The sequence below is a fragment of the Amphiura filiformis genome, chromosome 17 (assembly GCF_039555335.1).
Source record: "Amphiura filiformis chromosome 17, Afil_fr2py, whole genome shotgun sequence".
NCBI lineage: Eukaryota > Metazoa > Echinodermata > Ophiuroidea > Amphilepidida > Amphiuridae > Amphiura > Amphiura filiformis.
In genome coordinates, this window is record NC_092644.1 from 52932785 (window position 1) to 52959835 (window position 27051).

The 27051-nt window shown below is 36.4% G+C and overlaps 1 long non-coding RNA gene across 1 annotated transcript; it reads right to left on the bottom strand.

Moving 5' to 3' along the window:
* Positions 1-228: 228 nt before the first annotated feature.
* LOC140137962 (uncharacterized) lies at positions 229-26159 on the bottom strand. The gene is made up of 4 exons (XR_011856931.1): positions 26098-26159; positions 20021-20162; positions 4754-4956; positions 229-606 (listed from the first exon to the last, which is right to left on the bottom strand). It is a non-coding gene; the product is annotated as an uncharacterized lncRNA (long non-coding RNA).
* Positions 26160-27051: the final 892 nt, after the last annotated feature.

Sequence of the window (27051 nt, forward strand, 5' to 3'; positions counted from 1 at the left end):
GAATGGAGAACCTTTTTTTCATATTCCGAATAGGGAACTTTTTTCATATTCGGAATTGAAAACACAGTGACTTTTCGGAATAAATATTTTTTCGTTTTGGAATAAAGAACCCATATTTTCATATTGGAATAGAGAAACCATTTTCATATTGGAATAGAGAAACCATTTTCATATTCAGAATAGAGAACCTTTTCTGTTTTCAGAATTGAGAACCCTAGAGGACCTTTTTAATTTTCAGAATAGTGAACATTCGGAATAGCAAACATTCAGAATACCGAACCTTGGGAATAGCGAACTTCGCCCGGCAGCTACATTATCTGGCTACACAGTACAGGATCATTTAAATGACCATATGAACAACACTTGTTCTGTAAGAGTCTGATGGCATCTTGTACTCAATACATTTTTTGACTTATCAGATGTCCATGATCATACACATATGTCTTGTGCTCTATGTATGGGTGCATTTAGCCTGCCACAACTTTGTTGATAACATTATGGTTCTTCTAGTTCTCTGCCTGGAGAAATCCTTTGTCCTCCTCTGCACATTGTGCCAAATTGAAGATATGCACAGGCATTGTGGAGCCTTAGGTTGACATTGGTTCTCTGCAAGAAAATAAAGACCAAACAGTAAACATTTATGCAGTTGATGGAATCTCAAGCAAGGTTTGTTTCAAAAATTTTGTACCCTTTCAATAGTGAACTTTTCCTTTGAGGGGTATAACACATTTCCCAGGGGGTATTGTTTATTCTGTTTTGGAAGAACTTAAACACTGTGTGCCTCAATTTTTGGTGTTATACCTTTATGCAAGAAATTTCACTGAACAAAGCATAATTATGATATCATAATCAATAATAAAGTATTTAAAAATGTCTTTGTCTTTTGGGTCTCAAATGATTTCTAAAATTTCGGACTCCCATGAGGAGGGTTCTTAGTGGGTACAGGGATATGCAGCAGATTCAAGATGCAACATTTTTTCAACATTTTCTTCAAAAATGTCAACAAAACAGTCAATTGTTTGTTGTTACCATAAGAAGAGGATGCTACTGTCCATTCAGTTAGCTTAGATTATTGGATTTTTTAAAGATATTTTAAAATTACAAAATTGTGGTCAAAACCATCAAAGAAAAGTGTTGGCACACCTTAGACCCAGCATGGTTTATACTTTTCAAATTCCAAAGTTCAATTTGAAACCCCCATTTCTTTTTTTGGTCGTTTCCTGCGATATTCTTATAAAATGCAGTAGAACGTCAAGTACTATAAACTTTTTTTGAATCAATCAATTTAGAACAATGGGGAATAATGTTACAATTATAATAAATAGATGCGCTGAGATAGTATTCATTCAACTATCCGTATCAGGGTGTATTATCTGGCAAAATAGCAATATTTGCTAGTAATTGGGTGAAACTCACTGTTGAAACATTAGTTTATTATAAAAATGTGAACATGAACTAAGATTTTCAGAACATAGGCCTGGCTTACATAAATGCATTCCTTGCATACTTATACACTTATATAGCCTCACATAATTTCATACGGCCATGCGTTTTGAGTTGGGCCGGTAATGCGTTACATGTTTTCGCGAGATGAAAATGGCATGTTTTTTCGTTTAGATATGAATCTCTTTCATATATTATACCCAACATATATAAAAGTATACATTTTCTGGCTGCAAATGAACCAAGGAATCCAAAAATGCACTTTAAATTGACACAGGGTGTAACACTAAGGAGTTATGAAACTGAAAATACCAAATATTTTAGGGAAAAATGTAAAATTTGACAAATTAAAAAAAAGTTAGCTTCACCCCACATACTTAAAAGTTCCATATTTGAATTCCTCTCAGTCAGAGCTTTAAATACATATATAACATCATAGGGTTCAATAATATTAAAATGATTTTGCGCCAGCCTCTTTCAAGGCATATTTTCCCATTGACTTCAATGTATAACCCGAACGGAAAATAAAATATGCAAAATTGCTTCTCAAAGGAAATTAAATTACCTGGAATATGATTGTATGGTGTTATAGTATGCAGTTTAAAGTGAATTGTAAAATGTAAAAAAGAAATGGACCTCTTGCATCCTAAGACCCCTGGGGCTCACTTTTATTAAATTTGCTCCTCCTGATCATCCTCCTCCTGCTCATCCTCCACCCCGCACATCATGCTAATTAGATGCAAATTATTCAAATGTTAATAACTTTTTACAACTTTTTTAAGGTTTACTGTATTGGTCTCATCACAAGCTTTAGTTTGACACCAAATTTAACTACATAGGCTGCATATTAACTGAGAAAATTAAAAAGATGAACCCTAAAATGTCGCGCGCATGTAACATCTCCACCTATTTACTGGCCCAAATCAAAACGCATGGCCATACAACAAAACCTGGTGGACCATCATCACCTATACACCCTATCCAATAACCGGAATGGTATAACAAATGAAAGGGCAGCCAAGACAGTTCTAAGTGTCAGAGTGACATGTCCCTAGTTCGAACTACAACCATTCATACATATCACCTGTTTTTTAACTTTTATTGTATTATCATCAAAATTAACCCTTTGAGGCCTCTTGGGTGAATTTTTTTAAAATTCAAGTCTATGCCCTCCCTTAGTTAAGAATGGACCATCCCATACGATTTGTGAAAAAGTTGCAAACCCTTTTGGTGGACCCAGGGACGTGCCTAAAATGAGGCAAAATTGAAAATAAATAGGGTTTGAAATTGAACTTTGGAATTTGTAAAGTATAAATCACCTTGGGTCTAAGGGTAAGCTAGCACTTTTCTTTGATGACTTTTACCACAATTTCCTGTTTCTTTTTCAAATATCTTAAGGTGGAATCTCCCGGACCCGGTTGTGGGCAAAATTATCTTATTTTTGAGTAAAGAACTGGGTAAGAACACATGATTGCATGTTGACTTTACAAATTGGAATTAAGGAAAAAAATCCCTTTCTTCTGGTTTTTGTTTGAAAACAATCGGAGCTTCTATTCAAAAGTTATATTCAAAAATGTAACTTTGCGAGGCAAATTTTTAAAAATCAATTCTTATGTATTTTATTGTTTTCTCAAACTGCGATATTTAACGTTTTTCTCTTTAATAAACCATATCTAAAAAAATAATCATTATTATAATTATTTGTGATAATTCAAGTGTTTCGTTTCCAAATCAAAATTATAATAAAGCAGTGTTTCGAAAATATAGAAAATCCTAAAAACAGTGTTTCTCGACTAAAATTCACAAAATTGCTGATATCTCGAAAACCTTTCGCGAACGCATGTCCACACTGTGTGTTGCTGATACGCAGGGCTATAAATTGAACTAGAAGTTTTTAATTCCAAGCTTGGGGAACTATGTTGTTGCTATGGCAGCATCAAAATAGTATACAGCAATAATTATTAAAATTTGAATTTGACCTTCGACCTCCCGGTAGACCCCCAAGACATCACATGATTATCATAATTCTAGTTCAAATTCCAGTCCTGTCTATGAAGAACACATTCCAAACATTTCATTTCTATTGATAAAACACTTTTTGAGATATCATGTTCCAAAGGTCTCTACCTTTGAAATTTGTTTAAGATATACATGCCACCTAGTTATGGGAAGTTTCATTCACTAAGTTTATACCTGTACAAGCTTTAGATTCCAGATCACCCAAACCGGGGGTTCCACCTTAAAAACATAATCCAATGTAATTGAATGTGCAGAGTTGAATAATAAAATCTCAGACACTATCTGCTGTGTGAGTTTCAACAGCATCTAGTTAGTCTGGTTTGCTTTTAAGTATCAATTTGGAGACTATTTTAGCACCATATAGCATGCAGTGCAATCATTGGATTCATTCACGGCTGTTTCGTCAGTGAAATAACGACTCAAACAAGTCGAAATACAAACTTTGACCAATCAAATATATGCAATGTGCAGGTGCCCTTGGTCTCACTAGCTCACTTAGACCAGATCGTATTAAGACCTGTACCATTGCCATGGAAAACTCATATATAATTTCGAGTGTATGTAATATTGTATGTTCATGTATTAAGGGTCCCCTGAAGATGAAAACATTCTGCCTATAAACTATATAACTTTTCCAAATAATAAGTTTTTTCTTAATATCTCTAAAACAGTTTTGATGGAGTTGGGCCCTTCTTCCACTCAGGTATTCAATTATTAATTCTGAAGCTATAGGCGTATTTATAACAGCTGCGATACTTTTTGTGCAGACTTTACAATAGGAATAGACTAGCGGCAGCAGCAACTGAGGCCCCAATCGACTGATATCCCCTTTCATGCCAGAGAAGTCACATTGTGTGGATTAATACCACTGCATGGCTATCTGAATCAACCACTGAAGCCCAATGATTGATTGATAGCAAATTCATCATAGTCTATCAGAAGGACCACACTATTGTTATAATAAAAATAGTGTGATCTCTCTTAAAATAGTGTGGTCCTTCTGGATAGACTAGGATGAAATGGCTGTCAATCAAGAACTGGGCTTCAGTGGTTGATAGACTGCCACGCGGTGGTATAAATCCTGGTTTTAGACAGACTTGATGTTTGTCAATCAGAAAAGACAAAATATGAAACTTTTGTAATGAGGTTGTTACCAGATGGTTTGCTTGGTGAGGGAGGAGCACAAACAGGCTGGGACCGAGAATAAATGTGATCACACCATTACAATCTCACTCCCTTCCCTAGCGTACTGAAAAGGAACTCATATTAACACATTCATTTAAAATCTTACCTCCATATTTATTTTATGTCTCATGCATGCATAGATATTCAACAACATCATGTTTCAACCTTTTGATCAGTGCTGCTTTCTGTTGGAATTCCAGCTATCTTGGTGCTTTCTTGTATTCACGGTCTGATTATGTCCATCTCCCTTGCATGTGATGTCTTGATTCAAACTTCTTCAGCTCTTCATCAAAGCTGTCAACTACAATGCTGGAAGGAATTAAAAATTAACAGCATCATTGCAACCACTGAATATTCCACTGTCCATAGGTCTTGTTTCTTAAAACCAGTATTGTTTCTTATGATATTAACTTTATAACAAAAAAAAAATTATTGGCAAATTTTTAAATACTAGCTGTCACCCGTGCTTAACCATCTTTCGCGGTCACCACAAATAACAGTTGGTTAATGCACTTTGATTTTGGGTGTGTAAATATTCTAACTCTGAGATTTTCATTTACCATGTTTACAAATATATTATAATAACAAGGTGGATTGTTTTAATTTAAAAGTACAACTGTTATTCACATTTCCTCACAGCACTATCAATGATAGCTCAATGATATGAGTCAAAATATGCTAAGGTGTTATAAAAGTGAACACAGGGGTCAATTTCTAAACTTGGTTATTTTTCTCTGCAACTAACTTCATATGATAGTGTACATAATTAGCTACAATGATATAGAAAGCAAAATATAAGTTGTTGTACATGAACTTCAGATTTTATTTTTTTCGGTTTTGAACTTCAACCTTGCGTGACGTCAGATTTGACAGACAAAATATTTCAATTTTTGTGGCATAAATAATAAATTTATCATCAGGAGGTACTCTTTTGCACTTATTTTAATGTAACAAATATAGTTCTTATGAATAAATGTCAAAAAACAATCCAAATAAATAAATAAATAGTTCTAAATGTCTTTGAAAATTGGTTTGTGGTTCATACGACTTACAAAAGGTAAGGTACAACTACAATTAACCTCATTACAGCCACTGGATATCAAAGAATATTTGTAAATTTTTGAAAAAGGTTAAGTATAACATGTTTGCAGAGTTTAAATGAAGTTTAAAGATAGAACATAGTAAATAAGAGGATTAATTCAGATGTGCTTGACGTGACGTCAGTTTGACGGACACACATGTGCGTACGTCAGATTTGACGGACACACATGTGCGTACGTCAGATTTGACAGACAAAATATTTCAATTTTTGTGGCATAAATAATAAATTTATCATCAGGAGGTACTCTTTTGCACTTATTTTAATGTAACAAATATAGTTCTTATGAATAAATGTCAAAAAACAATCCAAATAAATAAACAAATAGTTCTAAATGTCTTTGAAAATTGGTTTGTGGTTCATACGACTACAAAAAGGTAAGGTACAACTACAATTAACCTCATTACAGCCACTGGATATCAAAGAATATTTGAAAATAATAAAAAAAGGTTAAGTATAACATGTTTGCAGAGGTTAAATGAAGTTTAAAGATAGAACATAGTAAATAAGAGGATTAATTCAGATGTGCTTGACGTACGTCAGTTTGACGGACACACATGTGCGTACGTCAGTTTTGACGGACACTTGCACAATTTAATATCACAAAACCTGGCCAATATTAGAAAAGACATTGAATTTTAAAAAGTGCAGGTGTGCTACAAATCCCTTGCTTAAAAGGAGCTGTATATAGTGTGATTTGGCAGATTTACTTGAATTTTCTAGCCTAGATCTGCAATTTACAGTGGGCAATAAATCTGTCCTCCTGATTCTATATGTGATCGCACTCCTCCAAACTCAATCCCTTTTCAATGACCAGCTTACAATAAGTGTATTTGCCTTTAAATTCGAGTATTACATGTAGATGTACATTGCATGGTAAATTTCACAAGTTTGTTATTACATAATAAGAATTCTTAACATATAAGAATTAAGAATTCATGCTTTCCATAGTCAATTTTTTCAGAACCTATCGTGCCATAGATTGCTGACTGGACATGTACATGTAGGTAAGTTATATCATCCAAGTTGCTCCATTTTGCAAACAATACAGCCAGCTACTTTAACACCAATCTAGAATCACCATGAAAATGTGGTTCAAGTTGTTCCAATAATAATAATGGAATTTGTACAATAACATTGTTTGGTTTTAACTTTTTTTTCTTTCTTTTTCTTACACAGATAAGTCAACTGTAAAACAAAGAAGACACTCGCTGGTCACAACAATATGAGTGCATTCATCAGTCATAAGAACAAATAACTTATTTACACATCTATGTGCTATAGTTAGCAAGTCAAATTTACCCAACCATTTAGGTGTATACAACTAAGCACTATGTTAAGCCGTGCATGGCAGTGTAATTTAAAGTTCTGCTGCAAACTTGAACTGTCCTCTGTTGCTGATTGGGAATGGGGCAGAAAGAGTTCTTACAACCTTGTGTGATTCATACCAAAGAAGATCTGCGGGATCTGGCCACTTCCAGAACTTGCCAGCTTTCTCTAGGCAATCGATTTCTGTTTCATCTCCTACAATTTGTTTGACTATCCCAGGATAATACATTCCCTTATATTCGGCTAACACCCAGTCACCAATTCTCCACTGCTTATCTTCATAATCTGAAAAATGCATGAAAAAGAATTGTAATATAATGTACAATATAATATTATTCTTATACTTGTAGAGAAAATATATATTTTAAGTGTACATTGATATGAAATAAATGCATGTGTAGTAGTACTTGTCATAAATATGTCAATCTAAGATTACTGAAGACAAATCTTACCTCAGCATCTACTTAAGAAAATGTTTCATGCATCTTTGAACTTTGTAATCTAAAGTTATATAATAAGCATATATTTCATAAAGGTTCCTCAAACAGACTTGTCATAAGTAGATACTCATTATATCACAATATGAACCAACTTTTAATCAGGGTGTACAAATTTACCTGTCTTGTGATTCTGCACTTGATTAGTGAGAGATGCATCCAGGTCTGGCTCAGATTCATCCGATTCATCACGTTCACCTGAAATAGAGCAAACATTAAATGCCAAATAATGTTACTTAAGCAGGGAGGGTTGATAGCATACTGTAAGAAAGAAATATACTGCAATTGTGATTAAAAGTAACATTAAGTTAAGCACAGGGAAAATGCGCGATTTCTGAGAGTAAAATGCGCGCGCCAGTTTCTGAAAATGTGCTATTTTGCGTAATTTGCACATTTTTTAACAAAATGCGCAATTTTTCTCCCCAAAAAGTTCAAATACATGCAATATTAAAATTTTTATTCTTTTTTCCTTCTATATTTTTATGAATTTTTTTTGACGGCCTATTTTCTATACTTTAAATAGCATGGATTGTGTTGCAGGTCATTGTGGATTCTTTGATTTTGTAAAAACTTCAGGTTTTTGCAAAGTTAGTACTTGAAAAATGGTTATTTTGGTAAAATCTTAAAATTTGTGGTCGGACCCAAAATGCGCTGATTATACCCAAAATGCATAAATTCCCTGCTTTTTGTGCATCACACATTTTCCTGTCCTTACATTAAGTCTTTGCATTTATACGCATTACACGTTTTTTTGTAGGTCATGATGTTATCAGCAATTTTGTATTAACAAGTTTCCACTTTGTAAATAATAAATTCAACATGTACTGTTAATGACATTGAAAATAAAAACATTTCTGACATACCTTGCAACTGTCTGAACAAGTCTTCAATACTTTCTTCATCAGGGGAAGGCTTATCTGCACCAGGGGGATATCTGCACCAGGGGAAGGCTTATCTGCACCAGGGGAAGGCTCATCTGCATCAGGGGGAGGCTCATCTGCACCAGGGGAAAGCTCTTCTGCAGTGTCATTTGGGGAAGGTTCTTCTGATGGTTGGTTTTCATGAGAAGTGGGTATTTCACGATCCATCTTCAATACTTGTCTCTGCCACGGGTTAACGTAAGTTGCATTGGCACAGTTGGTTGGGGACTTGAAATGCACCCTTCACAGAAGCACCCCAGTAAACGAGTTTTTATCACACCGGGCGACACACACTTGATGGCATGAAAGGCACGGGTTCCTGCTACTGGCTTCTTAACTCCTTGTTTTCTTTCTCTTTGGATTTCATTTCTTCTGACGAAGAAGAACGTCTGGCGTTGTCCCTTGCAACTTTCTCTTGACAGTTCTTCTTTACAGTAGGTGTACATTTCTTCTGCTGTATTAATCACAGCTCTTCTCGAAACAACGGCTCTCCTGACTGCACTTTTTACCACCCCTGAAACCCCATCGCTAGGCCCCTTTCCATGCCTTGATCCGAAATATAGTCTTTCAAAGTCGTCGACCCCATAATCCTCTGTGGCATAGCTTATGTCACCAAATGGGCCGCGGGATTTATATTGACAGCCGCAGCCGTCCGTGTACTCAACTATGTGTTCCAAAGGAAGTCCCTACTTTCCTTGAGGTGCTTTACAGCGACCTCTTCGAAATGATGCACTGCATGGAAATCGTGCCCTAAATCTTCGCTTATGAAAACCATCGCCTCTTGGACTATGTGGGACTGAGTTGCATCAGAGTGCACACAATTATAATAGCCAACGATAGGGTGAACAGTCACTTGTTGAGTCGCCCAATGTGCAGACTGTATTTCATCTTGAGATAGGCATCCATAATTTTCTGCAAAATCCAGTACCAGCAAGGCCCAGTTCTGTGGGAGCTTTGTACTAATTTCTGTAAACATGTCCTGCTGCCAGTTAGCAACAAATACATGCTTGGCTAGAGTTTCGGTTTCATTCAATAGTTCTTCCACCAGCTCGGATATGGTCTTTCTCTGTGTGATCAGAACTTTTTTTGCTTTTGTTTTCCCATTGTGTTCATAAGTTTGAAGTGCCCACTTTCGCCACTGTACCATAGAGTCACCATGAGCTGCTATCAGTGGTGTAAATCGGTTACGCAGCTTTTCAGTTCCACATTCTGGGCAACTCCTGTTTATGCAGTCAGGTTTTGCATAGTTGTCACCGTCGTTCTTTGGGCACATTGATAGACCAATTAGCTCATACTTATTTTTGACTTTTATGTCTGGCATCTCATACACCTGAGCAGCCCTGTTCAATGACTCCAATTTAAGCAGAATATCAGTACAGTACTCACAGAGACATTGATTAAGTTTATTTCTGTGTTGAAGGAGGACATTTTCAGGTCTCAGCTTTTGAAACAACGAGCGACTAACAACGGTAACATGATCTGGGTGTTCTTCCTTCCACATTGTGTATGCCTGATCAATAGAGACTTCCATAACCCTTCTCTGTGTCTGCTGTTTCACTGTTCTCATGTACGGCAATTCCCTCGATACCTTCGGTAATCTGTAAAATGACTGTATTTCGTTAATCACCTCCATGCTTGTAGCATCGCTTCGTCTTTTCCGCGACTTTGACATCATATCCTCATCAAGTGATTTTGAAAGCTCCGACAGGTAATTGGGCGCACATCCAATTGTTTGGCTAAGTGACTTTGCATACGGTATTTCTTACTTATTAGATTTGCTCTCACCAGTAGTCGCTCTCTTTAAGGGAAGCGGAATCTTTTTTTTCTTCAGTTCTTGGACTCTCCTTTTTACACTGTCTGTCATGCACTTTCCTAACTGTAGGGTTCTTTTTGCACTTAATACACCAATACCACGTCTTTGCAATGCAGCTTGTTTCCTCGGTGTTGTGTGCTTTCCTGACACAAAGTCTTCTACTATGGACATAAATTTTTCTGGATCGTTTATTGGAAATCGTTCCCACAATCTCTTGAATGCCATCCGTTGTGCAGACTTGGATATGAAACCACTAGATGTCCGGGGAGGAGTGCTATTGACTGGACATTGCTTTCCTTGGTTTTCCTTTCGCTTTTCACTTCTCCTTTTTGCATCTATTTCCCTTGCTCGCCTCTTCTGTTGTGGGTTCATCCTAGCTCTGCGTTCTTGTTGTTTAATCCGATTATATTCAGTTTTTTTTTTTTTCTGTGCGAGTAAGTACTTTTGACTTTTTTCCTTGTGTTGTACATTTTCCTTTGGCAGATTCTACAGCTCCTTCAGAGAGTCGTTTTTCATAGCGTTGTTGTCGAATACGGCCTGTTTCTCTATCTCGTTCTCTTTGCTTTTCTGTTCTTTTGGCTCGTCGTTCACGTTGACGTGCAGCTTCCGATGCTAAAAACTTTTTCCTTGCTTCAGGATCTTGCTTTAATTTTTCTCGCCTATTTCTAGCCCAACGTACAGAAGATGCAGAAGGTGTATGTGCAGAAGATGTAGAAGGTGTATCTTCATCATTTTCAGGCGAATCATTCTCACGCTCGGCAACATCACACGGTTTTTTACGATTGAAACTCCTCATCCGAATACTCAACACCATCTTGACAACACTAGCCTATATTAAAAAAAGGGGGGAAAAAAGGTAAGTGTTAGAACACAGGGCGATTCTTTAACCCACATTACCACAAGTGTCACTGCTTTCTTTTAAAATGTCAAAACAAATGCAAAATGATGTGATTGGACGCCCTGTGTCTACTTTTATTGTATTTTTTACCCACTTCCCAAGCAATATAAAATAAACCTCGGCCATGTGAACATCCCCACCAGAGGCTCAGTTTTTTTTATTATGGAGCCCAGACTACCCACCACTAAGACCACTTTACTAAGACCTATCAGAACCATTCATGTGAACACCCCGCTGGAGGATCCGTTTTGAGTTATGGAGCCCGGACTACCCACCACTGAGACCACCTTACCAAGACCTATCAGAACCATTCATGTGAACACCCGGTAGGTTGACCTACAAAAGGGAAAAAAAATGTTTGTGTTTTTAATATGCATAGTGATAATTTGTGTTCATGCCATACTATGCACACAAATTATCACTTTGCATATTAAAAACACAAACATTTTTGTAGGTCAACCATGAATGATCCTAGCATTTAGTACTAGGTCCAGGGACACTCCAAAACCGAAAAAAATTTAAAAAAAAAAAAAAAAAAAAATTTTTTTTTTTTTTTTTTTTTTTTTTTTTTTTTAAATCCGGAAATTCCAGAGCACATAAAAAATCTGGAAATCCGGATAAATCCGGAAGTGTGACATCTCTGCAAGCCCTATCAGAACCATTCGTAGTGAACACCCCGCCGGAGGCTCCGTTTGAGTTATGGAGCCCGACTACCACCGAGACCACTTTTCCGAGACCTATCAGAACCATTCATGTGAACCCCCGCGGCTGGAGGCTCCATTTTTGAGTTATGGAGCCTGGACTACCCACCACTAAGACCACCTTACCAAGACCTATCAGAACCATTCATGTGAACACCCCTGCCGGAGGCTCCGTTTTCGAGTTATGGAGCCCCGACTACCACCGAGACCACTTTTCCGAGACCTATCAGAACCATTCATGTGAACCCCCGCCGGAGGCTCCATTTTTGAGTTATGGAGCCGGACTACCCACCACTGAGACCACCTTACAGACCCCCCAGGCTCCGTTTTGGAGCTTAATAATTCAAGACTCAAACAAATTATGCACACAACCCCCCCCCAAAAAAAACCTAAGCAGCCCGATTAATTTCAAAAGAAGTCCTCATTATTTTTGTTTATGGCAGAAGTGGCTTTATACGATAAGGCTATAAGCACAATTGGGCTACTAAATCAGGAGTTTGGCAACCCTGTTGAAGCGAGTGAGCCAATGATCAACCATGGAAGAAAGAGATAAGAAGGAACCACAACGAACACATTCACTTTGTCCACTCCCTTTACCGACATTTAATTGACATTGTTATTCATGAGGATTTACTTTGATCAATACCCCGCGTTAAATAGGTGATTGGTATTGTACTCTATGTATTTGCATGTCTTCTGGAGCGTGTCTGAAGGATGATTTGAACTAATGACCTTCCGTGCAAGCACTCTATAGGATTTTCTCTGGTGACGTGATCATCGGTCATTGATGGCCTACATCTTTTTCTTCCATTTCGCCCAATTTTCCCGAACTTTGATGACTTTTTTTCTCAGAGTTGGCAGTCTTTGGCACTGAAACGAGTTAGCTAGTTACGATTATACACATATAAACTATTAAATTAAACAGGTTTCATGTACCGGACTCAACCGGAACATTGTGCATTATTTAAGAACATTTTGCATCTATTTTTCATCGAAAAAGTCACCAAAATCTTACCTTATTTGCTAAAGATGAAACTCAGCAAATAAACGGCCGATTTTGATGACCTTTTCGATGTGTTAAAGGACATTTTCTACACAACACGATCAAGAAAACAGTTTGACTGTAGATCCCAAAACAAAGCTACTATACATGTTCAGAGCATCAGTGAAATTCCATAATCTTACTTCTGGGTAGCGTTTGTTTGTTCTTGGATGGGTTTGTTATAGTTTTTTCCAGTAATGATTTCGCCAAGCATCGATCGCGGTAAATGGATCATACATGAAAGTAAGTACCATTGATAGCTTTTCTTTTCATGCGTCAATGGATAAGCGGATTAAAACTTGGTCGATCGAAGTCGTTGTGGTTCCTTCTCATCTCTTTCTTCCATGGATCAACAAAGCCTGGTGCACCACTAGACTTGAGGTAGCGCAAAAAAAAAGAAGATTGGAAAAACTGTCCTTGGCTGGCTTGGCTTGGGTGCCGGCGCACGTGGCACGTCTGTCAACAATCTGACGAACGTGCAGCACATCTGTCAACAATCTGACGAACGTACACGGAATAAGCTTTAATTTTTGTTTACACCAGTTTAATCACAAATGCGTTCGTTAAAGCACATCGTGTATATTGGGGGTTCTAAATCTAGCATCTTGGTGGAGAAACGACAACAATATCTTTAGCGAGGTAGCAAATATCAAAGTTTAAAAATAAAATGGCTGTCAAACCCTGACGCACGCCCAGAAAGTCTGTAAAAATCTAACGTACGCATGCAACGTGTCCGTACAAAAGCATTGGTGCGAGTATAAACACAAACATCCTCGAGGCAAAGCCCCGAGGCAGTGCGTAAATCGTGGTTTAAATTACTCTAATTTACACATGGACTGGCTCAGTTTTGTCTATATATACCGATTTATCAGTTGTAATATATTTTCAAGGAAATTTATACTCACGTACGTCAGAATAGTCGGTCGTCAGGTTTGTTGACAGACGTCACTATGCAACTTGTCATGCCGCCATTGCTTGTAATTTTGCCAAGAGCTGATGACGTTCAACATCCGGGCACCTATTACATCATGTGACGTTGTATTATAAAGGCTGGTCTGGCTTTGAGTAGGGATAACCATCAAAATTTCATGTTGACCCTATTGCTACAAAAGATTGTTTTCTGGGTAGAACTCATCAACAGAAGTATTTTGGTGGTTAAATGGTCAAAATCGGTCAAAAACTTTTCGAATTATGAATTATCAAAGTTTCCCATTCTGACCGGTCATTGGAACGAAATAAAATGACAAGGTCCAAAAATAGCAATTGGGAGCAAAATTGGCATAAGCATATATTTACCTTTATATATTTCTTTATTTTAACATATTTGCAAACATGAAACAAGCATATTGTGAAAGTATCAAAGGTTTTTTTTATGAAATGGCACTTAACTAGTCACTGGCATAACTTATTTTTTCAAACCGAGGCATTGAAATCATGCATTTAGAGGACATTTGCCAAAAATCATCCAAGATAGCCAATATGGCACAAAATCAAAATTGCACTAACTAAGAACATGGAAGAAAGAGATAAGAAGGAACCACAACGAACACATTCACTTTGTCCACTCCCTTTACCGACATTTAATTGACATTGTTATTCATGAGGATTTACTTTGATCAATACCCCGCGTTAAATAGGTGATTGGTATTGTACTCTATGTATTTGCATGTCTTCTGGAGCGTGTCTGAAGGATGATTTGAACTAATGACCTTCCGTGCAAGCACTCTATAGGATTTTCTCTGGTGACGTGATCATCGGTCATTGATGGCCTACATCTTTTTCTTCCATTTCGCCCAATTTTCCCGAACTTTGATGACTTTTTTCTCAGAGTTGGCAGTCTTTGGCACTGAAACGAGTTAGCTAGTTACGATTATACACATATAAACTATTAAATTAAACAGGTTTCATGTACCGGACTCAACCGGAACATTGTGCATTATTTAAGAACATTTTGCATCTATTTTTCATCGAAAAAGTCACCAAAATCTTACCTTATTTGCTAAAGATGAAACTCAGCAAATAAACGGCCGATTTTGATGACCTTTTCGATGTGTTAAAGGACATTTTCTACACAACACGATCAAGAAAACAGTTTGACTGTAGATCCCAAAACAAAGCTACTATACATGTTCAGAGCATCAGTGAAATTCCATAATCTTACTTCTGGGTAGCGTTTGTTTGTTCTTGGATGGGTTTGTTATAGTTTTTTTCCAGTAATGATTTCGCCAAGCATCGATCGCGGTAAATGGATCATACATGAAAGTAAGTACCATTGATAGCTTTTCTTTTCATGCGTCAATGGATAAGCGGATTAAAACTTGGTCGATCGAAGTCGTTGTGGTTCCTTCTCATCTCTTTCTTCCATGCTAAGAAGGTGAACTTTTTTTTCACAACCAAGAATTTCAATGTTATTGGGTTTAATATGACCAATTAGTAGGTGTATGTAAACAAAATCTTAAGTTTTGAAGGTCATTGACTCATTCACAACAATAGAGATTATCCACTCATCATGCTCATGTGTGACTTCTAACAAAAGGCGCTGGTTCCTGTAGTATTCCTCATTCAAACCAAAGATACTCAATACATTATATGAGTATCTTTGTTCAAACCAATTCAATGCTTGACCTCGGAGTTACCTGCATGACTATCGCGGGCTATTTTGAAACAGTTATGGTTGCACATTCAAGTACTTCTTTTGAAAGTCCTAAACAAGGTATAGCCAGCAGCAAGTTGTAGATGTTATAGGCCTACATATAAGAAAACGTTTAGGGTTGATATCAGGTGAAAAATACATCGAATGAGCACGAAACTTCACATTTATGTTCAGAAAGGTGTCTTCTTAACATGAGTTGAAAGGAGTATGGAAATTCCAAAGGGAAGCTGGTGATTTAATTTGTAACTCGAGATCTACATGTTCAATTTTTTAACCTTTTTACAGAGGGTATGATAGAGGTATTACTGGCAACTCTGCCAAATTACAGCTCAGTAGGCCACGTTTTTCACCTGAAATTATTGACATGAATATTTTGTGCCATTCTTGAGCAGTGCTTAACTCAGCCACTGGCAATTAAGCGCACTGTGGCGATGGACCAATTTTGACTCGCACTTACAGAAAAACGAAATAAGTTATGTTGCTGTAATTTGCAAGATAGTTACCAAATATAATTGGCAGTAACTTCCCAATTTTTACAGAAAAATATTGAAAAATAAAAGAATGAGATCAATTTAGAAATGTCTGTGCAAGCAGTGCACAGTTGAGCTCCCTGCATGTCTATGGGAGTGTTCTAATCAAGTTGATGGTTCATTGGTCATCCCTACTTTGAGCAAGAAATATGGTCGTATCTTAAGTACGTCAGATTTTGACAGATAGAAGGAAGAAGTTTTTAAAACCATGATAAAATCAAAACAAATTGTAGCCTAAGAAAAAAATGAATATAGTTCAAGACAAAATGCATTTCGTTATAGGTTGACCATTGTGGTTTTCATGGTAGACACTGTTTAGTGAAGTTACGATCGCTTGTAACTGAACCACGAGTTTGACAGACATACCTGACGACGTAAGGGTGAATTTCAATTTGTTTTATTTATAACATTAATCTTACTTAGGACCACGATATTTACATTTTTGTAAATTATTGTTATGTACTTTTGACCCACCTATCATGTAGTTCTATTGGGAATCACAATAAAACAGTATGAGCTGTTGGGAAAGAGACGTCACTGCATGTTCAAAAAATCAATGATGAAAAACGTGGAATTCAGAAAACTTTTTTTTTTTTTTTTTTCAAATTTTTAATGAAAAGATCGACTCAAAACTGTGTGTGTTGTGTCTTTATTAGTTATTTTTGCCTCTGAACTTACAAATAAATCAATTCCTTACTCATAACATTAAGAAAAAAAGAAATGAAATAAGCATATTTCTTTGGTTGTAAAATAACGCCTTAGCATATTTTGACTCATATACATGAAGTTACACAGTTGCAATGCATGTATAATGCTGATCACATACATGTATATGCCATAAAGCAGGGTCGACTTAGTACACATTCTTTGTCTTGAATTGGTAATTGGATCATGATTGAAGCAAGTTATATTGCCACCATACCATCATCAGATACAACCCTATTCTACATATCATCGCAAAAGCTTCTTTCCTGAAATACCATATTTCCTTGAATAGTCACTCCCCAAAGGGGGGGGGGATTTAATTATTATAGAGGTCATTTTTAAAACAATAATTCCTGTTAAAATCATTAGGTAAGGGACGCACCATTTGATACTCATGGGGGGTAGGGCAGCGAAGTTTTTTTTTTTTAATTTCATGCATTATACACAGTTAGGTGGGGAAAGGTTTTTTTTTTAGTGTTGTTGGGGAAAGTTTTTTTTTTGCTCATGTAGTGGGTGAAGTTTTTTTTTGTAGAAAAACTTCCTACCCCTAAGCTTGAAACTCATGCGAAATGACAAACTATGAACTTAGGAACGATGACTTCCGGTTCACTTCCGGGTTTCAAGCAGATATTCGCCAATTACCGACGCCATTAGTGACCATGTGTGCACCTTGAAAAGCTTACTACACAAGATAGCATGGAAATATCAGCATTTTTTAAACATCTTGGTGAAAAAAATGGTGGGGTGTTTAATTGAAGGGGCGACTATTCAAAAAAATACAGTGTTGTAGTCAAATTTGTAGCAGTAGTACAAATTCACCAAACTTCTATTACAAATTAGGGAGTATGACAAATTTGTAATTTTTTACAGATCCAAAGTAGATAACTGCTTGACTGCCTCAATTATCTTATGTTTGAGTAAAGAACTGAGTAAGAACACATGATTGCATGTTGACTGAGCAATTTGGAAAATTTGCCAAATACCTGCTTCATTGGTTTGTTTTTTTCTTCTTTTAAGACTGAGAGGTAAATGGATCTTAGAATACATTTTTTTTTAATTCTCAAAATGGATTGCCAAAAATTGTTTTTACCCTTTTCATGTGACACTAACAACATATTCCCCCTTTCAACATGAAAAAAAAATCTTCGCCTCAAATTATGTGATGGCTAACATTCCGCATATGTGAACATTTTCATACTGTTTTTCTACACATTTTAGGGCCTTTCCCAACTTTGCCCAAGTTTCGCAGGAGCAGGTCTCATTAAATTTGTTTACAGTTTACAAGGCCATAGACAATTTAACTGGACAAATTATAATTTGTGCACAGTACCCTGTACATTGTTGTCATTGTCTGTATATAACTGGAATCCAGGTAATATACAAATATACTTCAGGTTGGTCTGAACCATGGCATTTTTTAAAAATGACAAATTCCAGTTTTCTTGAATTCTATATTCATTAGTCTGTGTACCGGTACTTAAACTTTTTTAAACAAATTTCTATCATTTTTAAATATGGTATTTCACCCTTTTCCATCTGAAATCGTCCACATGGTCAATGGCGGGAAATCTTGCCATTTTTTAAAATTTCCATCAAAAAACAAAAATATACACAACATAGTCTAAATTAGGCTGAAGCTGTCAGATTTCAACTATTTTAAACGAATATTTCATAAACTTAGTCAAAATTCAAAAAAATAAATTTAACGGATCCTAGATTTTCATACCTAGATTTTGAAAATCAAAAGAAAAAATTTTACTGAAAAAATAATTAGTTACGGGTCAAAATCACGGTTTTTGATGATTTTCTCCAAAATTGAGCATTTTATAAATTAATCTGACGTCACCACTGGATTTGTAAGCTAATTTCCATTCGAAATATGTATACTTTTATACACTTTAGACAGTGACTGTCTTTTGAAATATGCAGGAGAGCATTAAATAGCTCTTCTGGAGCCTTCAAGGAGAGCTGATTAGATCATTTACAATAGAATGTAAGAGAGAATGGTCAATTAAGGAGAGCTAAAATTCACTCTCCAATATCAGATTTAAGGAGAGCAGTAGAGAGTGATTGCTCTCGCTCTCCTCAAAAGTCAGTCCCTGTTTAGATCAACAATTTAGAAGTTGAAAGGCTAAAATGTTTCCATAATTCCATGGTTCAGACCAACCTTAAATAGTACTACCAGATATACATGTATGCACTGCACATGCATGCGTGCCACATGATGTGATAACACAATCACCATTTGAGATAGCATGCTTTCATTGGCTGGGCCAGCAAAACACCCATAGCTACCGGTCAGCTACCAGTAGTCGACCTAGTGCTTTGATGAGAGGGGTCGGGTCCGAACCCTGACCCAAAACAAACTCTTTAATCATTCCAGATTCCAAAAGCCATTGGGGCTCAAATATCCAATAAAAGCTGTACATTTGTGAAGATTATCATTCATCCAAGTAGTAAACAATAATAATATTTGTATTAGTCTCGTCAACTGGACTTTCAATTTTTGAGTGGGAAATTTCACGTTCAATTAGCCCTACCGACTTTAGGCAGTAAATGTTTATTGAACTGTGAAGTGGATGCTTTCGTATCACAGGTTTAATACATTTGAATTCAACCTGATAGATATCTTCTTGATCGCTAAACTGTATAGGCTCCTGCAACGTTATGACGTAGGCCACTCCGTCCTCCCGTTTCACATAAATTTGCTCATACCAATTACCATCTGCTTTCTCTGTTCAAGATTTATATCCTTGTTGTCAAAAGAATGTTTGCATAGTCTCCACAACCAGTGCTGGCTCGTCTATGCTGGTACATGCATTCTGCAAACTTGGCAGGAGCTCATGCCAATAGTCAATACTTTGCGGAAGCCTACAGTCCAGCGATCAAAAAGATATCTCTCAGATTGAACTCCAATGTGACCAGTGATACAACAACATCTGAACTTTTACTGGCAGATGATCAGAAGGGCTAATGATGCGTACAGGGATGAACATGAAAATTTCCCACTCAAAAATATTAAGTCCAGTTGACTAGATTATACCAGTAATATAAATATTATTATTTCATAAAAGTAAAAAGCTGTCTTCAATGAATCAAAATTTATGAGTATTATCTCATTTTACATCATATAACAACTTTGTCAAAGTACTTGTCATGAAGACAGAAACTTTTACCATACCTTACCTTCTTTTTCAGCAGCACCTTTAAAGACCCTTTTCTCCTTTGTTTTATCTCCAAATCAAATACTTCACTAATCACTGCACTCCGCTGACAGCCCTGATCTGAATCCCCAGTTGCACTATTGTCACTCATTGTGATGAATTATCTGTAAAACAACCAAGCAAGCAAACAAACGAAAATACTCATTAAAGGTCCATCAGAATACCAAATACCCTCTAATAAAAATTCCTTTAAAAAAGGAATGGGCGCCCAACTGTTTGGATACTTTTTTTTCTCTTTAAAACAATAATGTAATATTAGCATAGAAAGTAGTCCATTAATTTTGTATTTTAAACAAAGAATATACGCACAACATTTTATCCCGAACATATCAGAAAACAATAATAAAATCAAATCCAAGCAAATTGTGGTTTTATTTCTAAGCTGGGCATACTTTTAAGCAAAACAGTTGCGAAGTAAATCTAGCAAGACCGAAATTAGACGCTCTTTGCAAAGTCAAGCCAAACAAGAGAAATGTGTCTGATTGGGGAAGGTGTTCTGACAATCCAAATATAAACTTAGTCCACCTCAAATGACCTGTAACAATTTGTGATTGACATTACTTAATTCGCCTCGGATGACTTTGATCTGACATTCAACTTTTTCGTTCTTACACCAATCATATCCATAACAATTTAACTCTTACAACTTCCTGTCAACTCTCTAATTTAAAACTCTAAATTTCTCTGTTTGCCTTTTCTGTCTACAGTTTGTTACAATTATTATGATAAGCAAACATTGCTGGGTAGATAACAGGATTTAGTTATTTACTTAATCCAATCATGGAGGTAGTATAGCTACAACCTTGGCGAAATATGTTGCCACACCTGAGCGTTAATTGGCCAACATCCTTCCCCGCTCCCCTATTGCAATGTTGATTTGGACAAAATCGTCATCATTTCTACATTACAGTCTCCCAACATTGGAAAATGGGGTGGGGGTGGGGGTGGGGGTGGGGGGTGGGGAAGGGCAAGTGCATTTGCAACTATTATACAAAATAGTACGGAACTATCCCATATTTAGCTTCGATTGCGTGCTTTTAACACCAGAACGTGCTGGTGTGGCCCTGGTGTGGCAAACGCAATTTCCGCCAGAGTTGTAGTAGGCTTACTACCTCCATGATCCAATCATGGCAATAACGCCAATTTTGGTCTTCAGTGTTTTAAAATACAACAATGTAGAACATGTATAATTAATATGCCGTGTTGTTTGCATACAGTTTTCCACCAATTGTGCCACCATATTGCAACTTTGGCAATAACCGCTATATAGATTCTATGGTAATTAGCAAACAAAAGCCATCAGTAGAGTCCTCGTTAATTGATCTAATCACTATGGACCACAATAGTCTCATCCCAATGGCATAGTCCAATAACCTCAATTACATAATCATAGTGCAAAATTTGACCTCAAGTTGCAGAGTATGAGTTTGTGTACCCAAATTTTCAAAGGATGAAAGTAGGCCTACAAATGTATTAGGGCTTAAGAACTGTTCCCATGATAGATGAGCATGTTGTGGATCCTAGTGTATGGTCAAATGTCACCGTCTATCGGGTTTCTAAAGGCACACGGTAAACTGGTTGAACCCATACAAAGGTCAGGATTTATTTGGTGTTTTTATAAATCCTAATTTTGTATTTTAAACAAAGAATATACGCTCACCATTTTATCCTGTGCATATCAGAAAACAATAATAAAATAAAATCCAAGCAAATTGTGGTTTTATTTCTGAGCTGGGCATAATTTTAGCAAAACAATTGCGAAGTCAATCTAGCAAGAGTGAAATTAGAAGCTTTTCACAAAGAATCACAAAGTCATGCCTATATTTTGGCGCCTCCGTAGAGGGCGCCAAAAAGGGGAGCATGATCACAAACCCGGAAGAATGAACACACAATGGTTTTGCACATGTTATGTGATTTTCAGTATTAATTAAAACCTATAATATTAGCAGGGTGCACTACTGTACCTTGATGAATTTAGATGTTTTAAATATCTTTTGAGGCATAGTAAAAAAAAGCAACACAAAAAATACTAAAATTGTCCCTCATGGAACAAATGGAATGTCCAGCATAAATGTATGAACCTCTGGCTCTGCATGCCTCTTGCCTACATGTACAAGGGCACCCTCTTTTGTGCCCTACGCCCCATGGGGGTCCCTGGGTATTGATCAGTATTCAGTAGGTATCTATCATAATTATGTGGAAAAAAAATTCATGAAAAATTATTATTTTCAAGACTACTGTACATATGTAACATGAATATGGTCTCTCTAAGACAAGCAAATTTGAGAAAAGGTATTGCTCAATAGATCATGCATATTAAAGGTCCTATGGAAACTTTCTGACCTTGTGAGTTTCAAGTAACAGTTTTCAAGTAGTGTAATAAAGGATCAATTGGACCAATCGTCAACATTGTTAGAATAATTTCACCACACAAAAACATCGGGTGAAATATTTGCAAAGCTCCATTCTGAAAGTAATGATATCATGTAATTAACCAGAGGCAATGTTAGATTGGCAGGTAGTGTTCAGGGGGTTACTAACTGGTTAAGAGTCCATAAAATTTATACTTTACTTACTAGTTAGGGAATAAGATAATGCCAGTGACATTTGCCATACTTGTTTGAGTGCATTTTCGTCCATGCTCAAGGATGATAACGATTGATACCCCCTTGACAATGTTAAGTGTCCCCTACCCCAGCCCTGCACACACTACATGTAGTAAAGAACCCCTTCCCTGCCAGCGCAAACATTGATTAACATGATATGTGTTTCGACTAGGTGATATGAACAAAATTATGGTAGTTTGAAGGTGGTAGACCTGGGAATAAATGAAAGTAGCATGTGACTCTATACTACCGTAAACATTTAAAAAAACATTAATTAGCTAATTAGAAAAATTCATTAGCCGATAAGGTCATATTTTCAAAAAAAAATTGGAGCCTCAACCGAACATCTTATAAAGCTCATTGAGGTATCAAATTGAAGCTCTTTCGACAGAGATCTGTTATAAACTTCTTTGTGTAGACTTCTAAGGGAGGGGGTTAGGTTATTCACTGTCTGTGAAAAACCAAAATCTGGAATGATCAAATATCGCTCAATTATCAGAATTTGTCATTTTAGTGAATACAATCTACTTTTACATTTTTCAATTGAGGTTTAAAATACAGATCACAGATTAAAGTACAATCATGCAAAGTTTCAAGTTCATAGGGGATGTAGTTTTGACTCTCACATTTTATGGAGATCATAAACTCATGAAAAATGAAATGATAGAAATTTGCATTGAAAGTAATTATAGTTTAAATTCCTTGATTAAAAAACACAGAAAATCATGATTTTCGCTTCAAAATTAGTCTTTTTCAGAGATACATGTAGTACCGTAACATCATTTGGGACATCTGTCAAAAACATGCGTTTGGTTCAGCATTGGTTCTGATAATCTAATGTTAATTTATAAATTTGGTCAACAAGGCTTGGCAAAAGCAATAAAATACATAAGAAATTGAATATGTACACATTTTCTATGGGAAAGCAATTTGGATTCAAAATTGTGGTCATTAGCAAAATAATGTTTGATTAGTTCTAATGTTTGAATGGAAAGTCAGATTTCAGTCAAATAAAAAGCAAAACACAGTTTTGTTTTTTAATGACAGAAAATAAGAAAAATGCTGTTTTTACCACCCAATCCCAGGTCTACCACACCGGAAGTTGTATAATTTAGAGTCACAATCACACGGTAGCTGTGAGCAGCAAGTTTGAAAAATAATCGACTGATAAAGAAGACTAAACAGATGCTCCAGCGAAACTATATTTACACGTAACATTAAAGTACTTGAGTTATATTGTTAACTTTCTATGATACTTTACAAAAATATGCAATTTTGAGTCCCATTCACCAAAAAATCCAAGTTTTTCACATTATTCTTTAAATTGTTCTTTCTGGACGATGCATCCATTCATATAATAAATGCTGTACATCGACACAGCAATTTACATCAGTGTCCCGTGGCTAAATGGTTAGGACCCATTCCATGTCAACTCCAGGGATGTGCACCGCAGCACCTCTTCAATTTTTTTCTTTTTTCAGGGATTGATGTGCACTGGCATCAATTTTAGCACCTCTTCAATTTTTTCTTTTTTCAGAAAGGTTTCCACAGAGTTGTACATGTCATTATACATGAAATCAAAAATGTACAACTCTATGGAGAATGCAAACCTTACTGATGTGTTGAAGCCATCGAGTCCCAATTTGTAAAAAGCCAATATCTCTCAGAAATGTTGTCCAAGGACATATTTTCAACATACCTGAAGTTGATGGTGGGGAAAATGTCTGACATTGGTTTTCAGGGGGGTCAAAATGTACAAAAAATGTACAATTGGGGTTTTGCATGGGTAATATCTCAGCTAAAAATATTCTAATAGGCTCAATATTGGTTAAGAGTAATGTCCTACCAAAGGGCTCTGACTAGAAAAAATGGACAGTAAAATTATTTTTACTTTTTGAGTTTTTACCCCCAAAGTTGGTCCCGGATGGACGGTTGCATTTTGAGGGCCCTATATCTTTTAAAGTAAAGGAGTTACAAGTTTTCTGATGCCAGATTTGAATTCTACACAAATAAGTACCCCAGGATACATACTTTTCAAAGTTGTAAATGGTTCCTTTATACATTCATGGACCTCCAACATCGCCTTTTCGCTATGGACACATTTTTACGCTGACCCTCTAAATTTCAAATTGATGCCAAGGGAAACCGTCAAACTTTTCAAAAATGTAAATGGAGTATGAAGCTCAAATTTTCGGGATTTTACTTTCATCAATATCTACCACCACACAGAAAAAAAAAAAAATTGAAGAGGTGCTGCGTGCACATCCCTGAGTTGACATGGAATGGGCCTTAGGGCGTTCGACTCCGGATACGCTGACCCAAGTTCGATATCCGATGACCAAGTGAATTTTTTCAATATTTTATTAAACAATTTATTGTCATCAATCATGGATAACATAATTTTAATCATCCAGTGCTATTGTGATATTATTTTTTATCAAATCAAGATCTTTGATTATCAGGGAAATTGTTTATTATATTTTTAAAAAATCTGTCCTACCACGGACGACCCTGGCAATTCACATGATAATAGGACAATAAAACATGTGATATGCATGAATGGTTGTTGAATCAATCTAGAGACTTATCCCTCTGTCATATTCAGCTATTGTAGAACTGTATTTCAACATATTCCAACATGACTGTCATTTCAATTGTTATACAATTGCATACACTCTATAGGTGTGAAAATTGTGTAGTATGGGAGGTCAGCAAGGAAAAACATATCCAAAAAGAGAAAAACAAATATGGAATGCCATTAAAGTCATACATAACGTACGGTATAGACAAATTATCAAGGCGGCAAAAATATCCATAGGCCTATTGAAAGGAGGTCCCCACTACAGACACAGGGAACAACTTAAACCCAGCCTATTAAGTAGGACGTCTATGTGCATTGGTTCAACTCGCTCGCAGACCATGAGAAGGCATGCCGAGAGTGAGGATGTAGTCCACAGTGCAAGAAATATTATGCCTATAAAAGTTTCATTTATTTTAATTTGGGGATCACATTTATCATGTCCATTATGGTTACATTAACTTACGCCTAATAAGCTCTATAGACATTTTGGAATATATATGCTGTACGGGGGAGAAGATTCAACTGTGGCCCTATTTTTAGGGACTTTGTGGTTGTATGGGGGACTTTTATTCTTTTCAATGAATGGGCTTAGTCCGATGATGCCTTCAGCAACTTACTTAAACCTCCAAAGGTCACAAAATGCAAAGATTTCATGCAACACTGAAGTTGCACACAATCAAGTCCAAACTCTATGCATTTATGAACCACAAAATTACCTGTAATTACTGACAACAACTTCCCTTACTCCCAACATGTACATTACGTTTGAACACACACATATTTTTCATTTCATATTCCTTCTTTTGTCTCAAAAAAGTTTTGGGTATAAGGCAGTGGGCTGACAAAGCTTACCTTAACATCTGTAGATCTATAGAATGGTGTGCCAGCAGTGATCTTTTAATATACCTGTAAATAACATTGGAAATATTAAAAGATTAGTTTGCCTTCAACATTGTTTAAAACATTTAGACAGTGGCCTCTATTCATCAGTAAAACTGTCCTCAAATGAAAATTCTTATGATTCAAATTAATCACTTTTTGGTTGGAAACAACCATCCTTAGAAATCAATGAAAGTTAAAATATAAATAAATTGAGTTTACAACCCCGTTTATTGATGGTGGTAATGGTACCCTCCAACAATCTTGGTTGGACAACCATCCTAAAATTAGGGATTCAATCATGTTTCACCGTTGTTCATCACCGTTTAACAGCGATGCGTTGACAGCGTCGTCTGCGTGGTTTATTTCAGCGAGGGCAGCTTTAGCTGCCCGGCTAAGTAAACCACGCAGACGCGCCGGACGCGAAGTTGTTAAACGGTGATGAACAACGGTGAAACATGATTGAATCCTTTCAACAACGTAAAAGAAGCTAAAGATCGTATAATTCACATGATTATTTCATGAGGAATGTCAATTAATCATTGCCACTCGGCCTTACAAAAGCGTCGATGATTTCTCTGTTGATATCAGCAATAAAACCACAGAATAAAACTGCATGTTTAGCCGCTGCCTGAAAAATACTGAATTCAACTGGCAAAGTTTGCATATGCACATAGGTTCCCGGCATAGGTTCCAGGCGTGACGAATTTTACGCGTTCTCGCGTAACGCGTAGTCTCGCTGCGTTCAGATACGCTACAGTAAAAGTGTGGATTCATCACGGATTAACAACGGTTGGCTGCTGTACAAAGGTATAGGAGGAGTTGTTGAAATCAATGTAAATGAATTGTTTCAGATGTCCAATGTTTAATATTTATAATTACTTGTTACTCGAGAAATTGTACAAACTGCACTTGTGCCGAGATGTT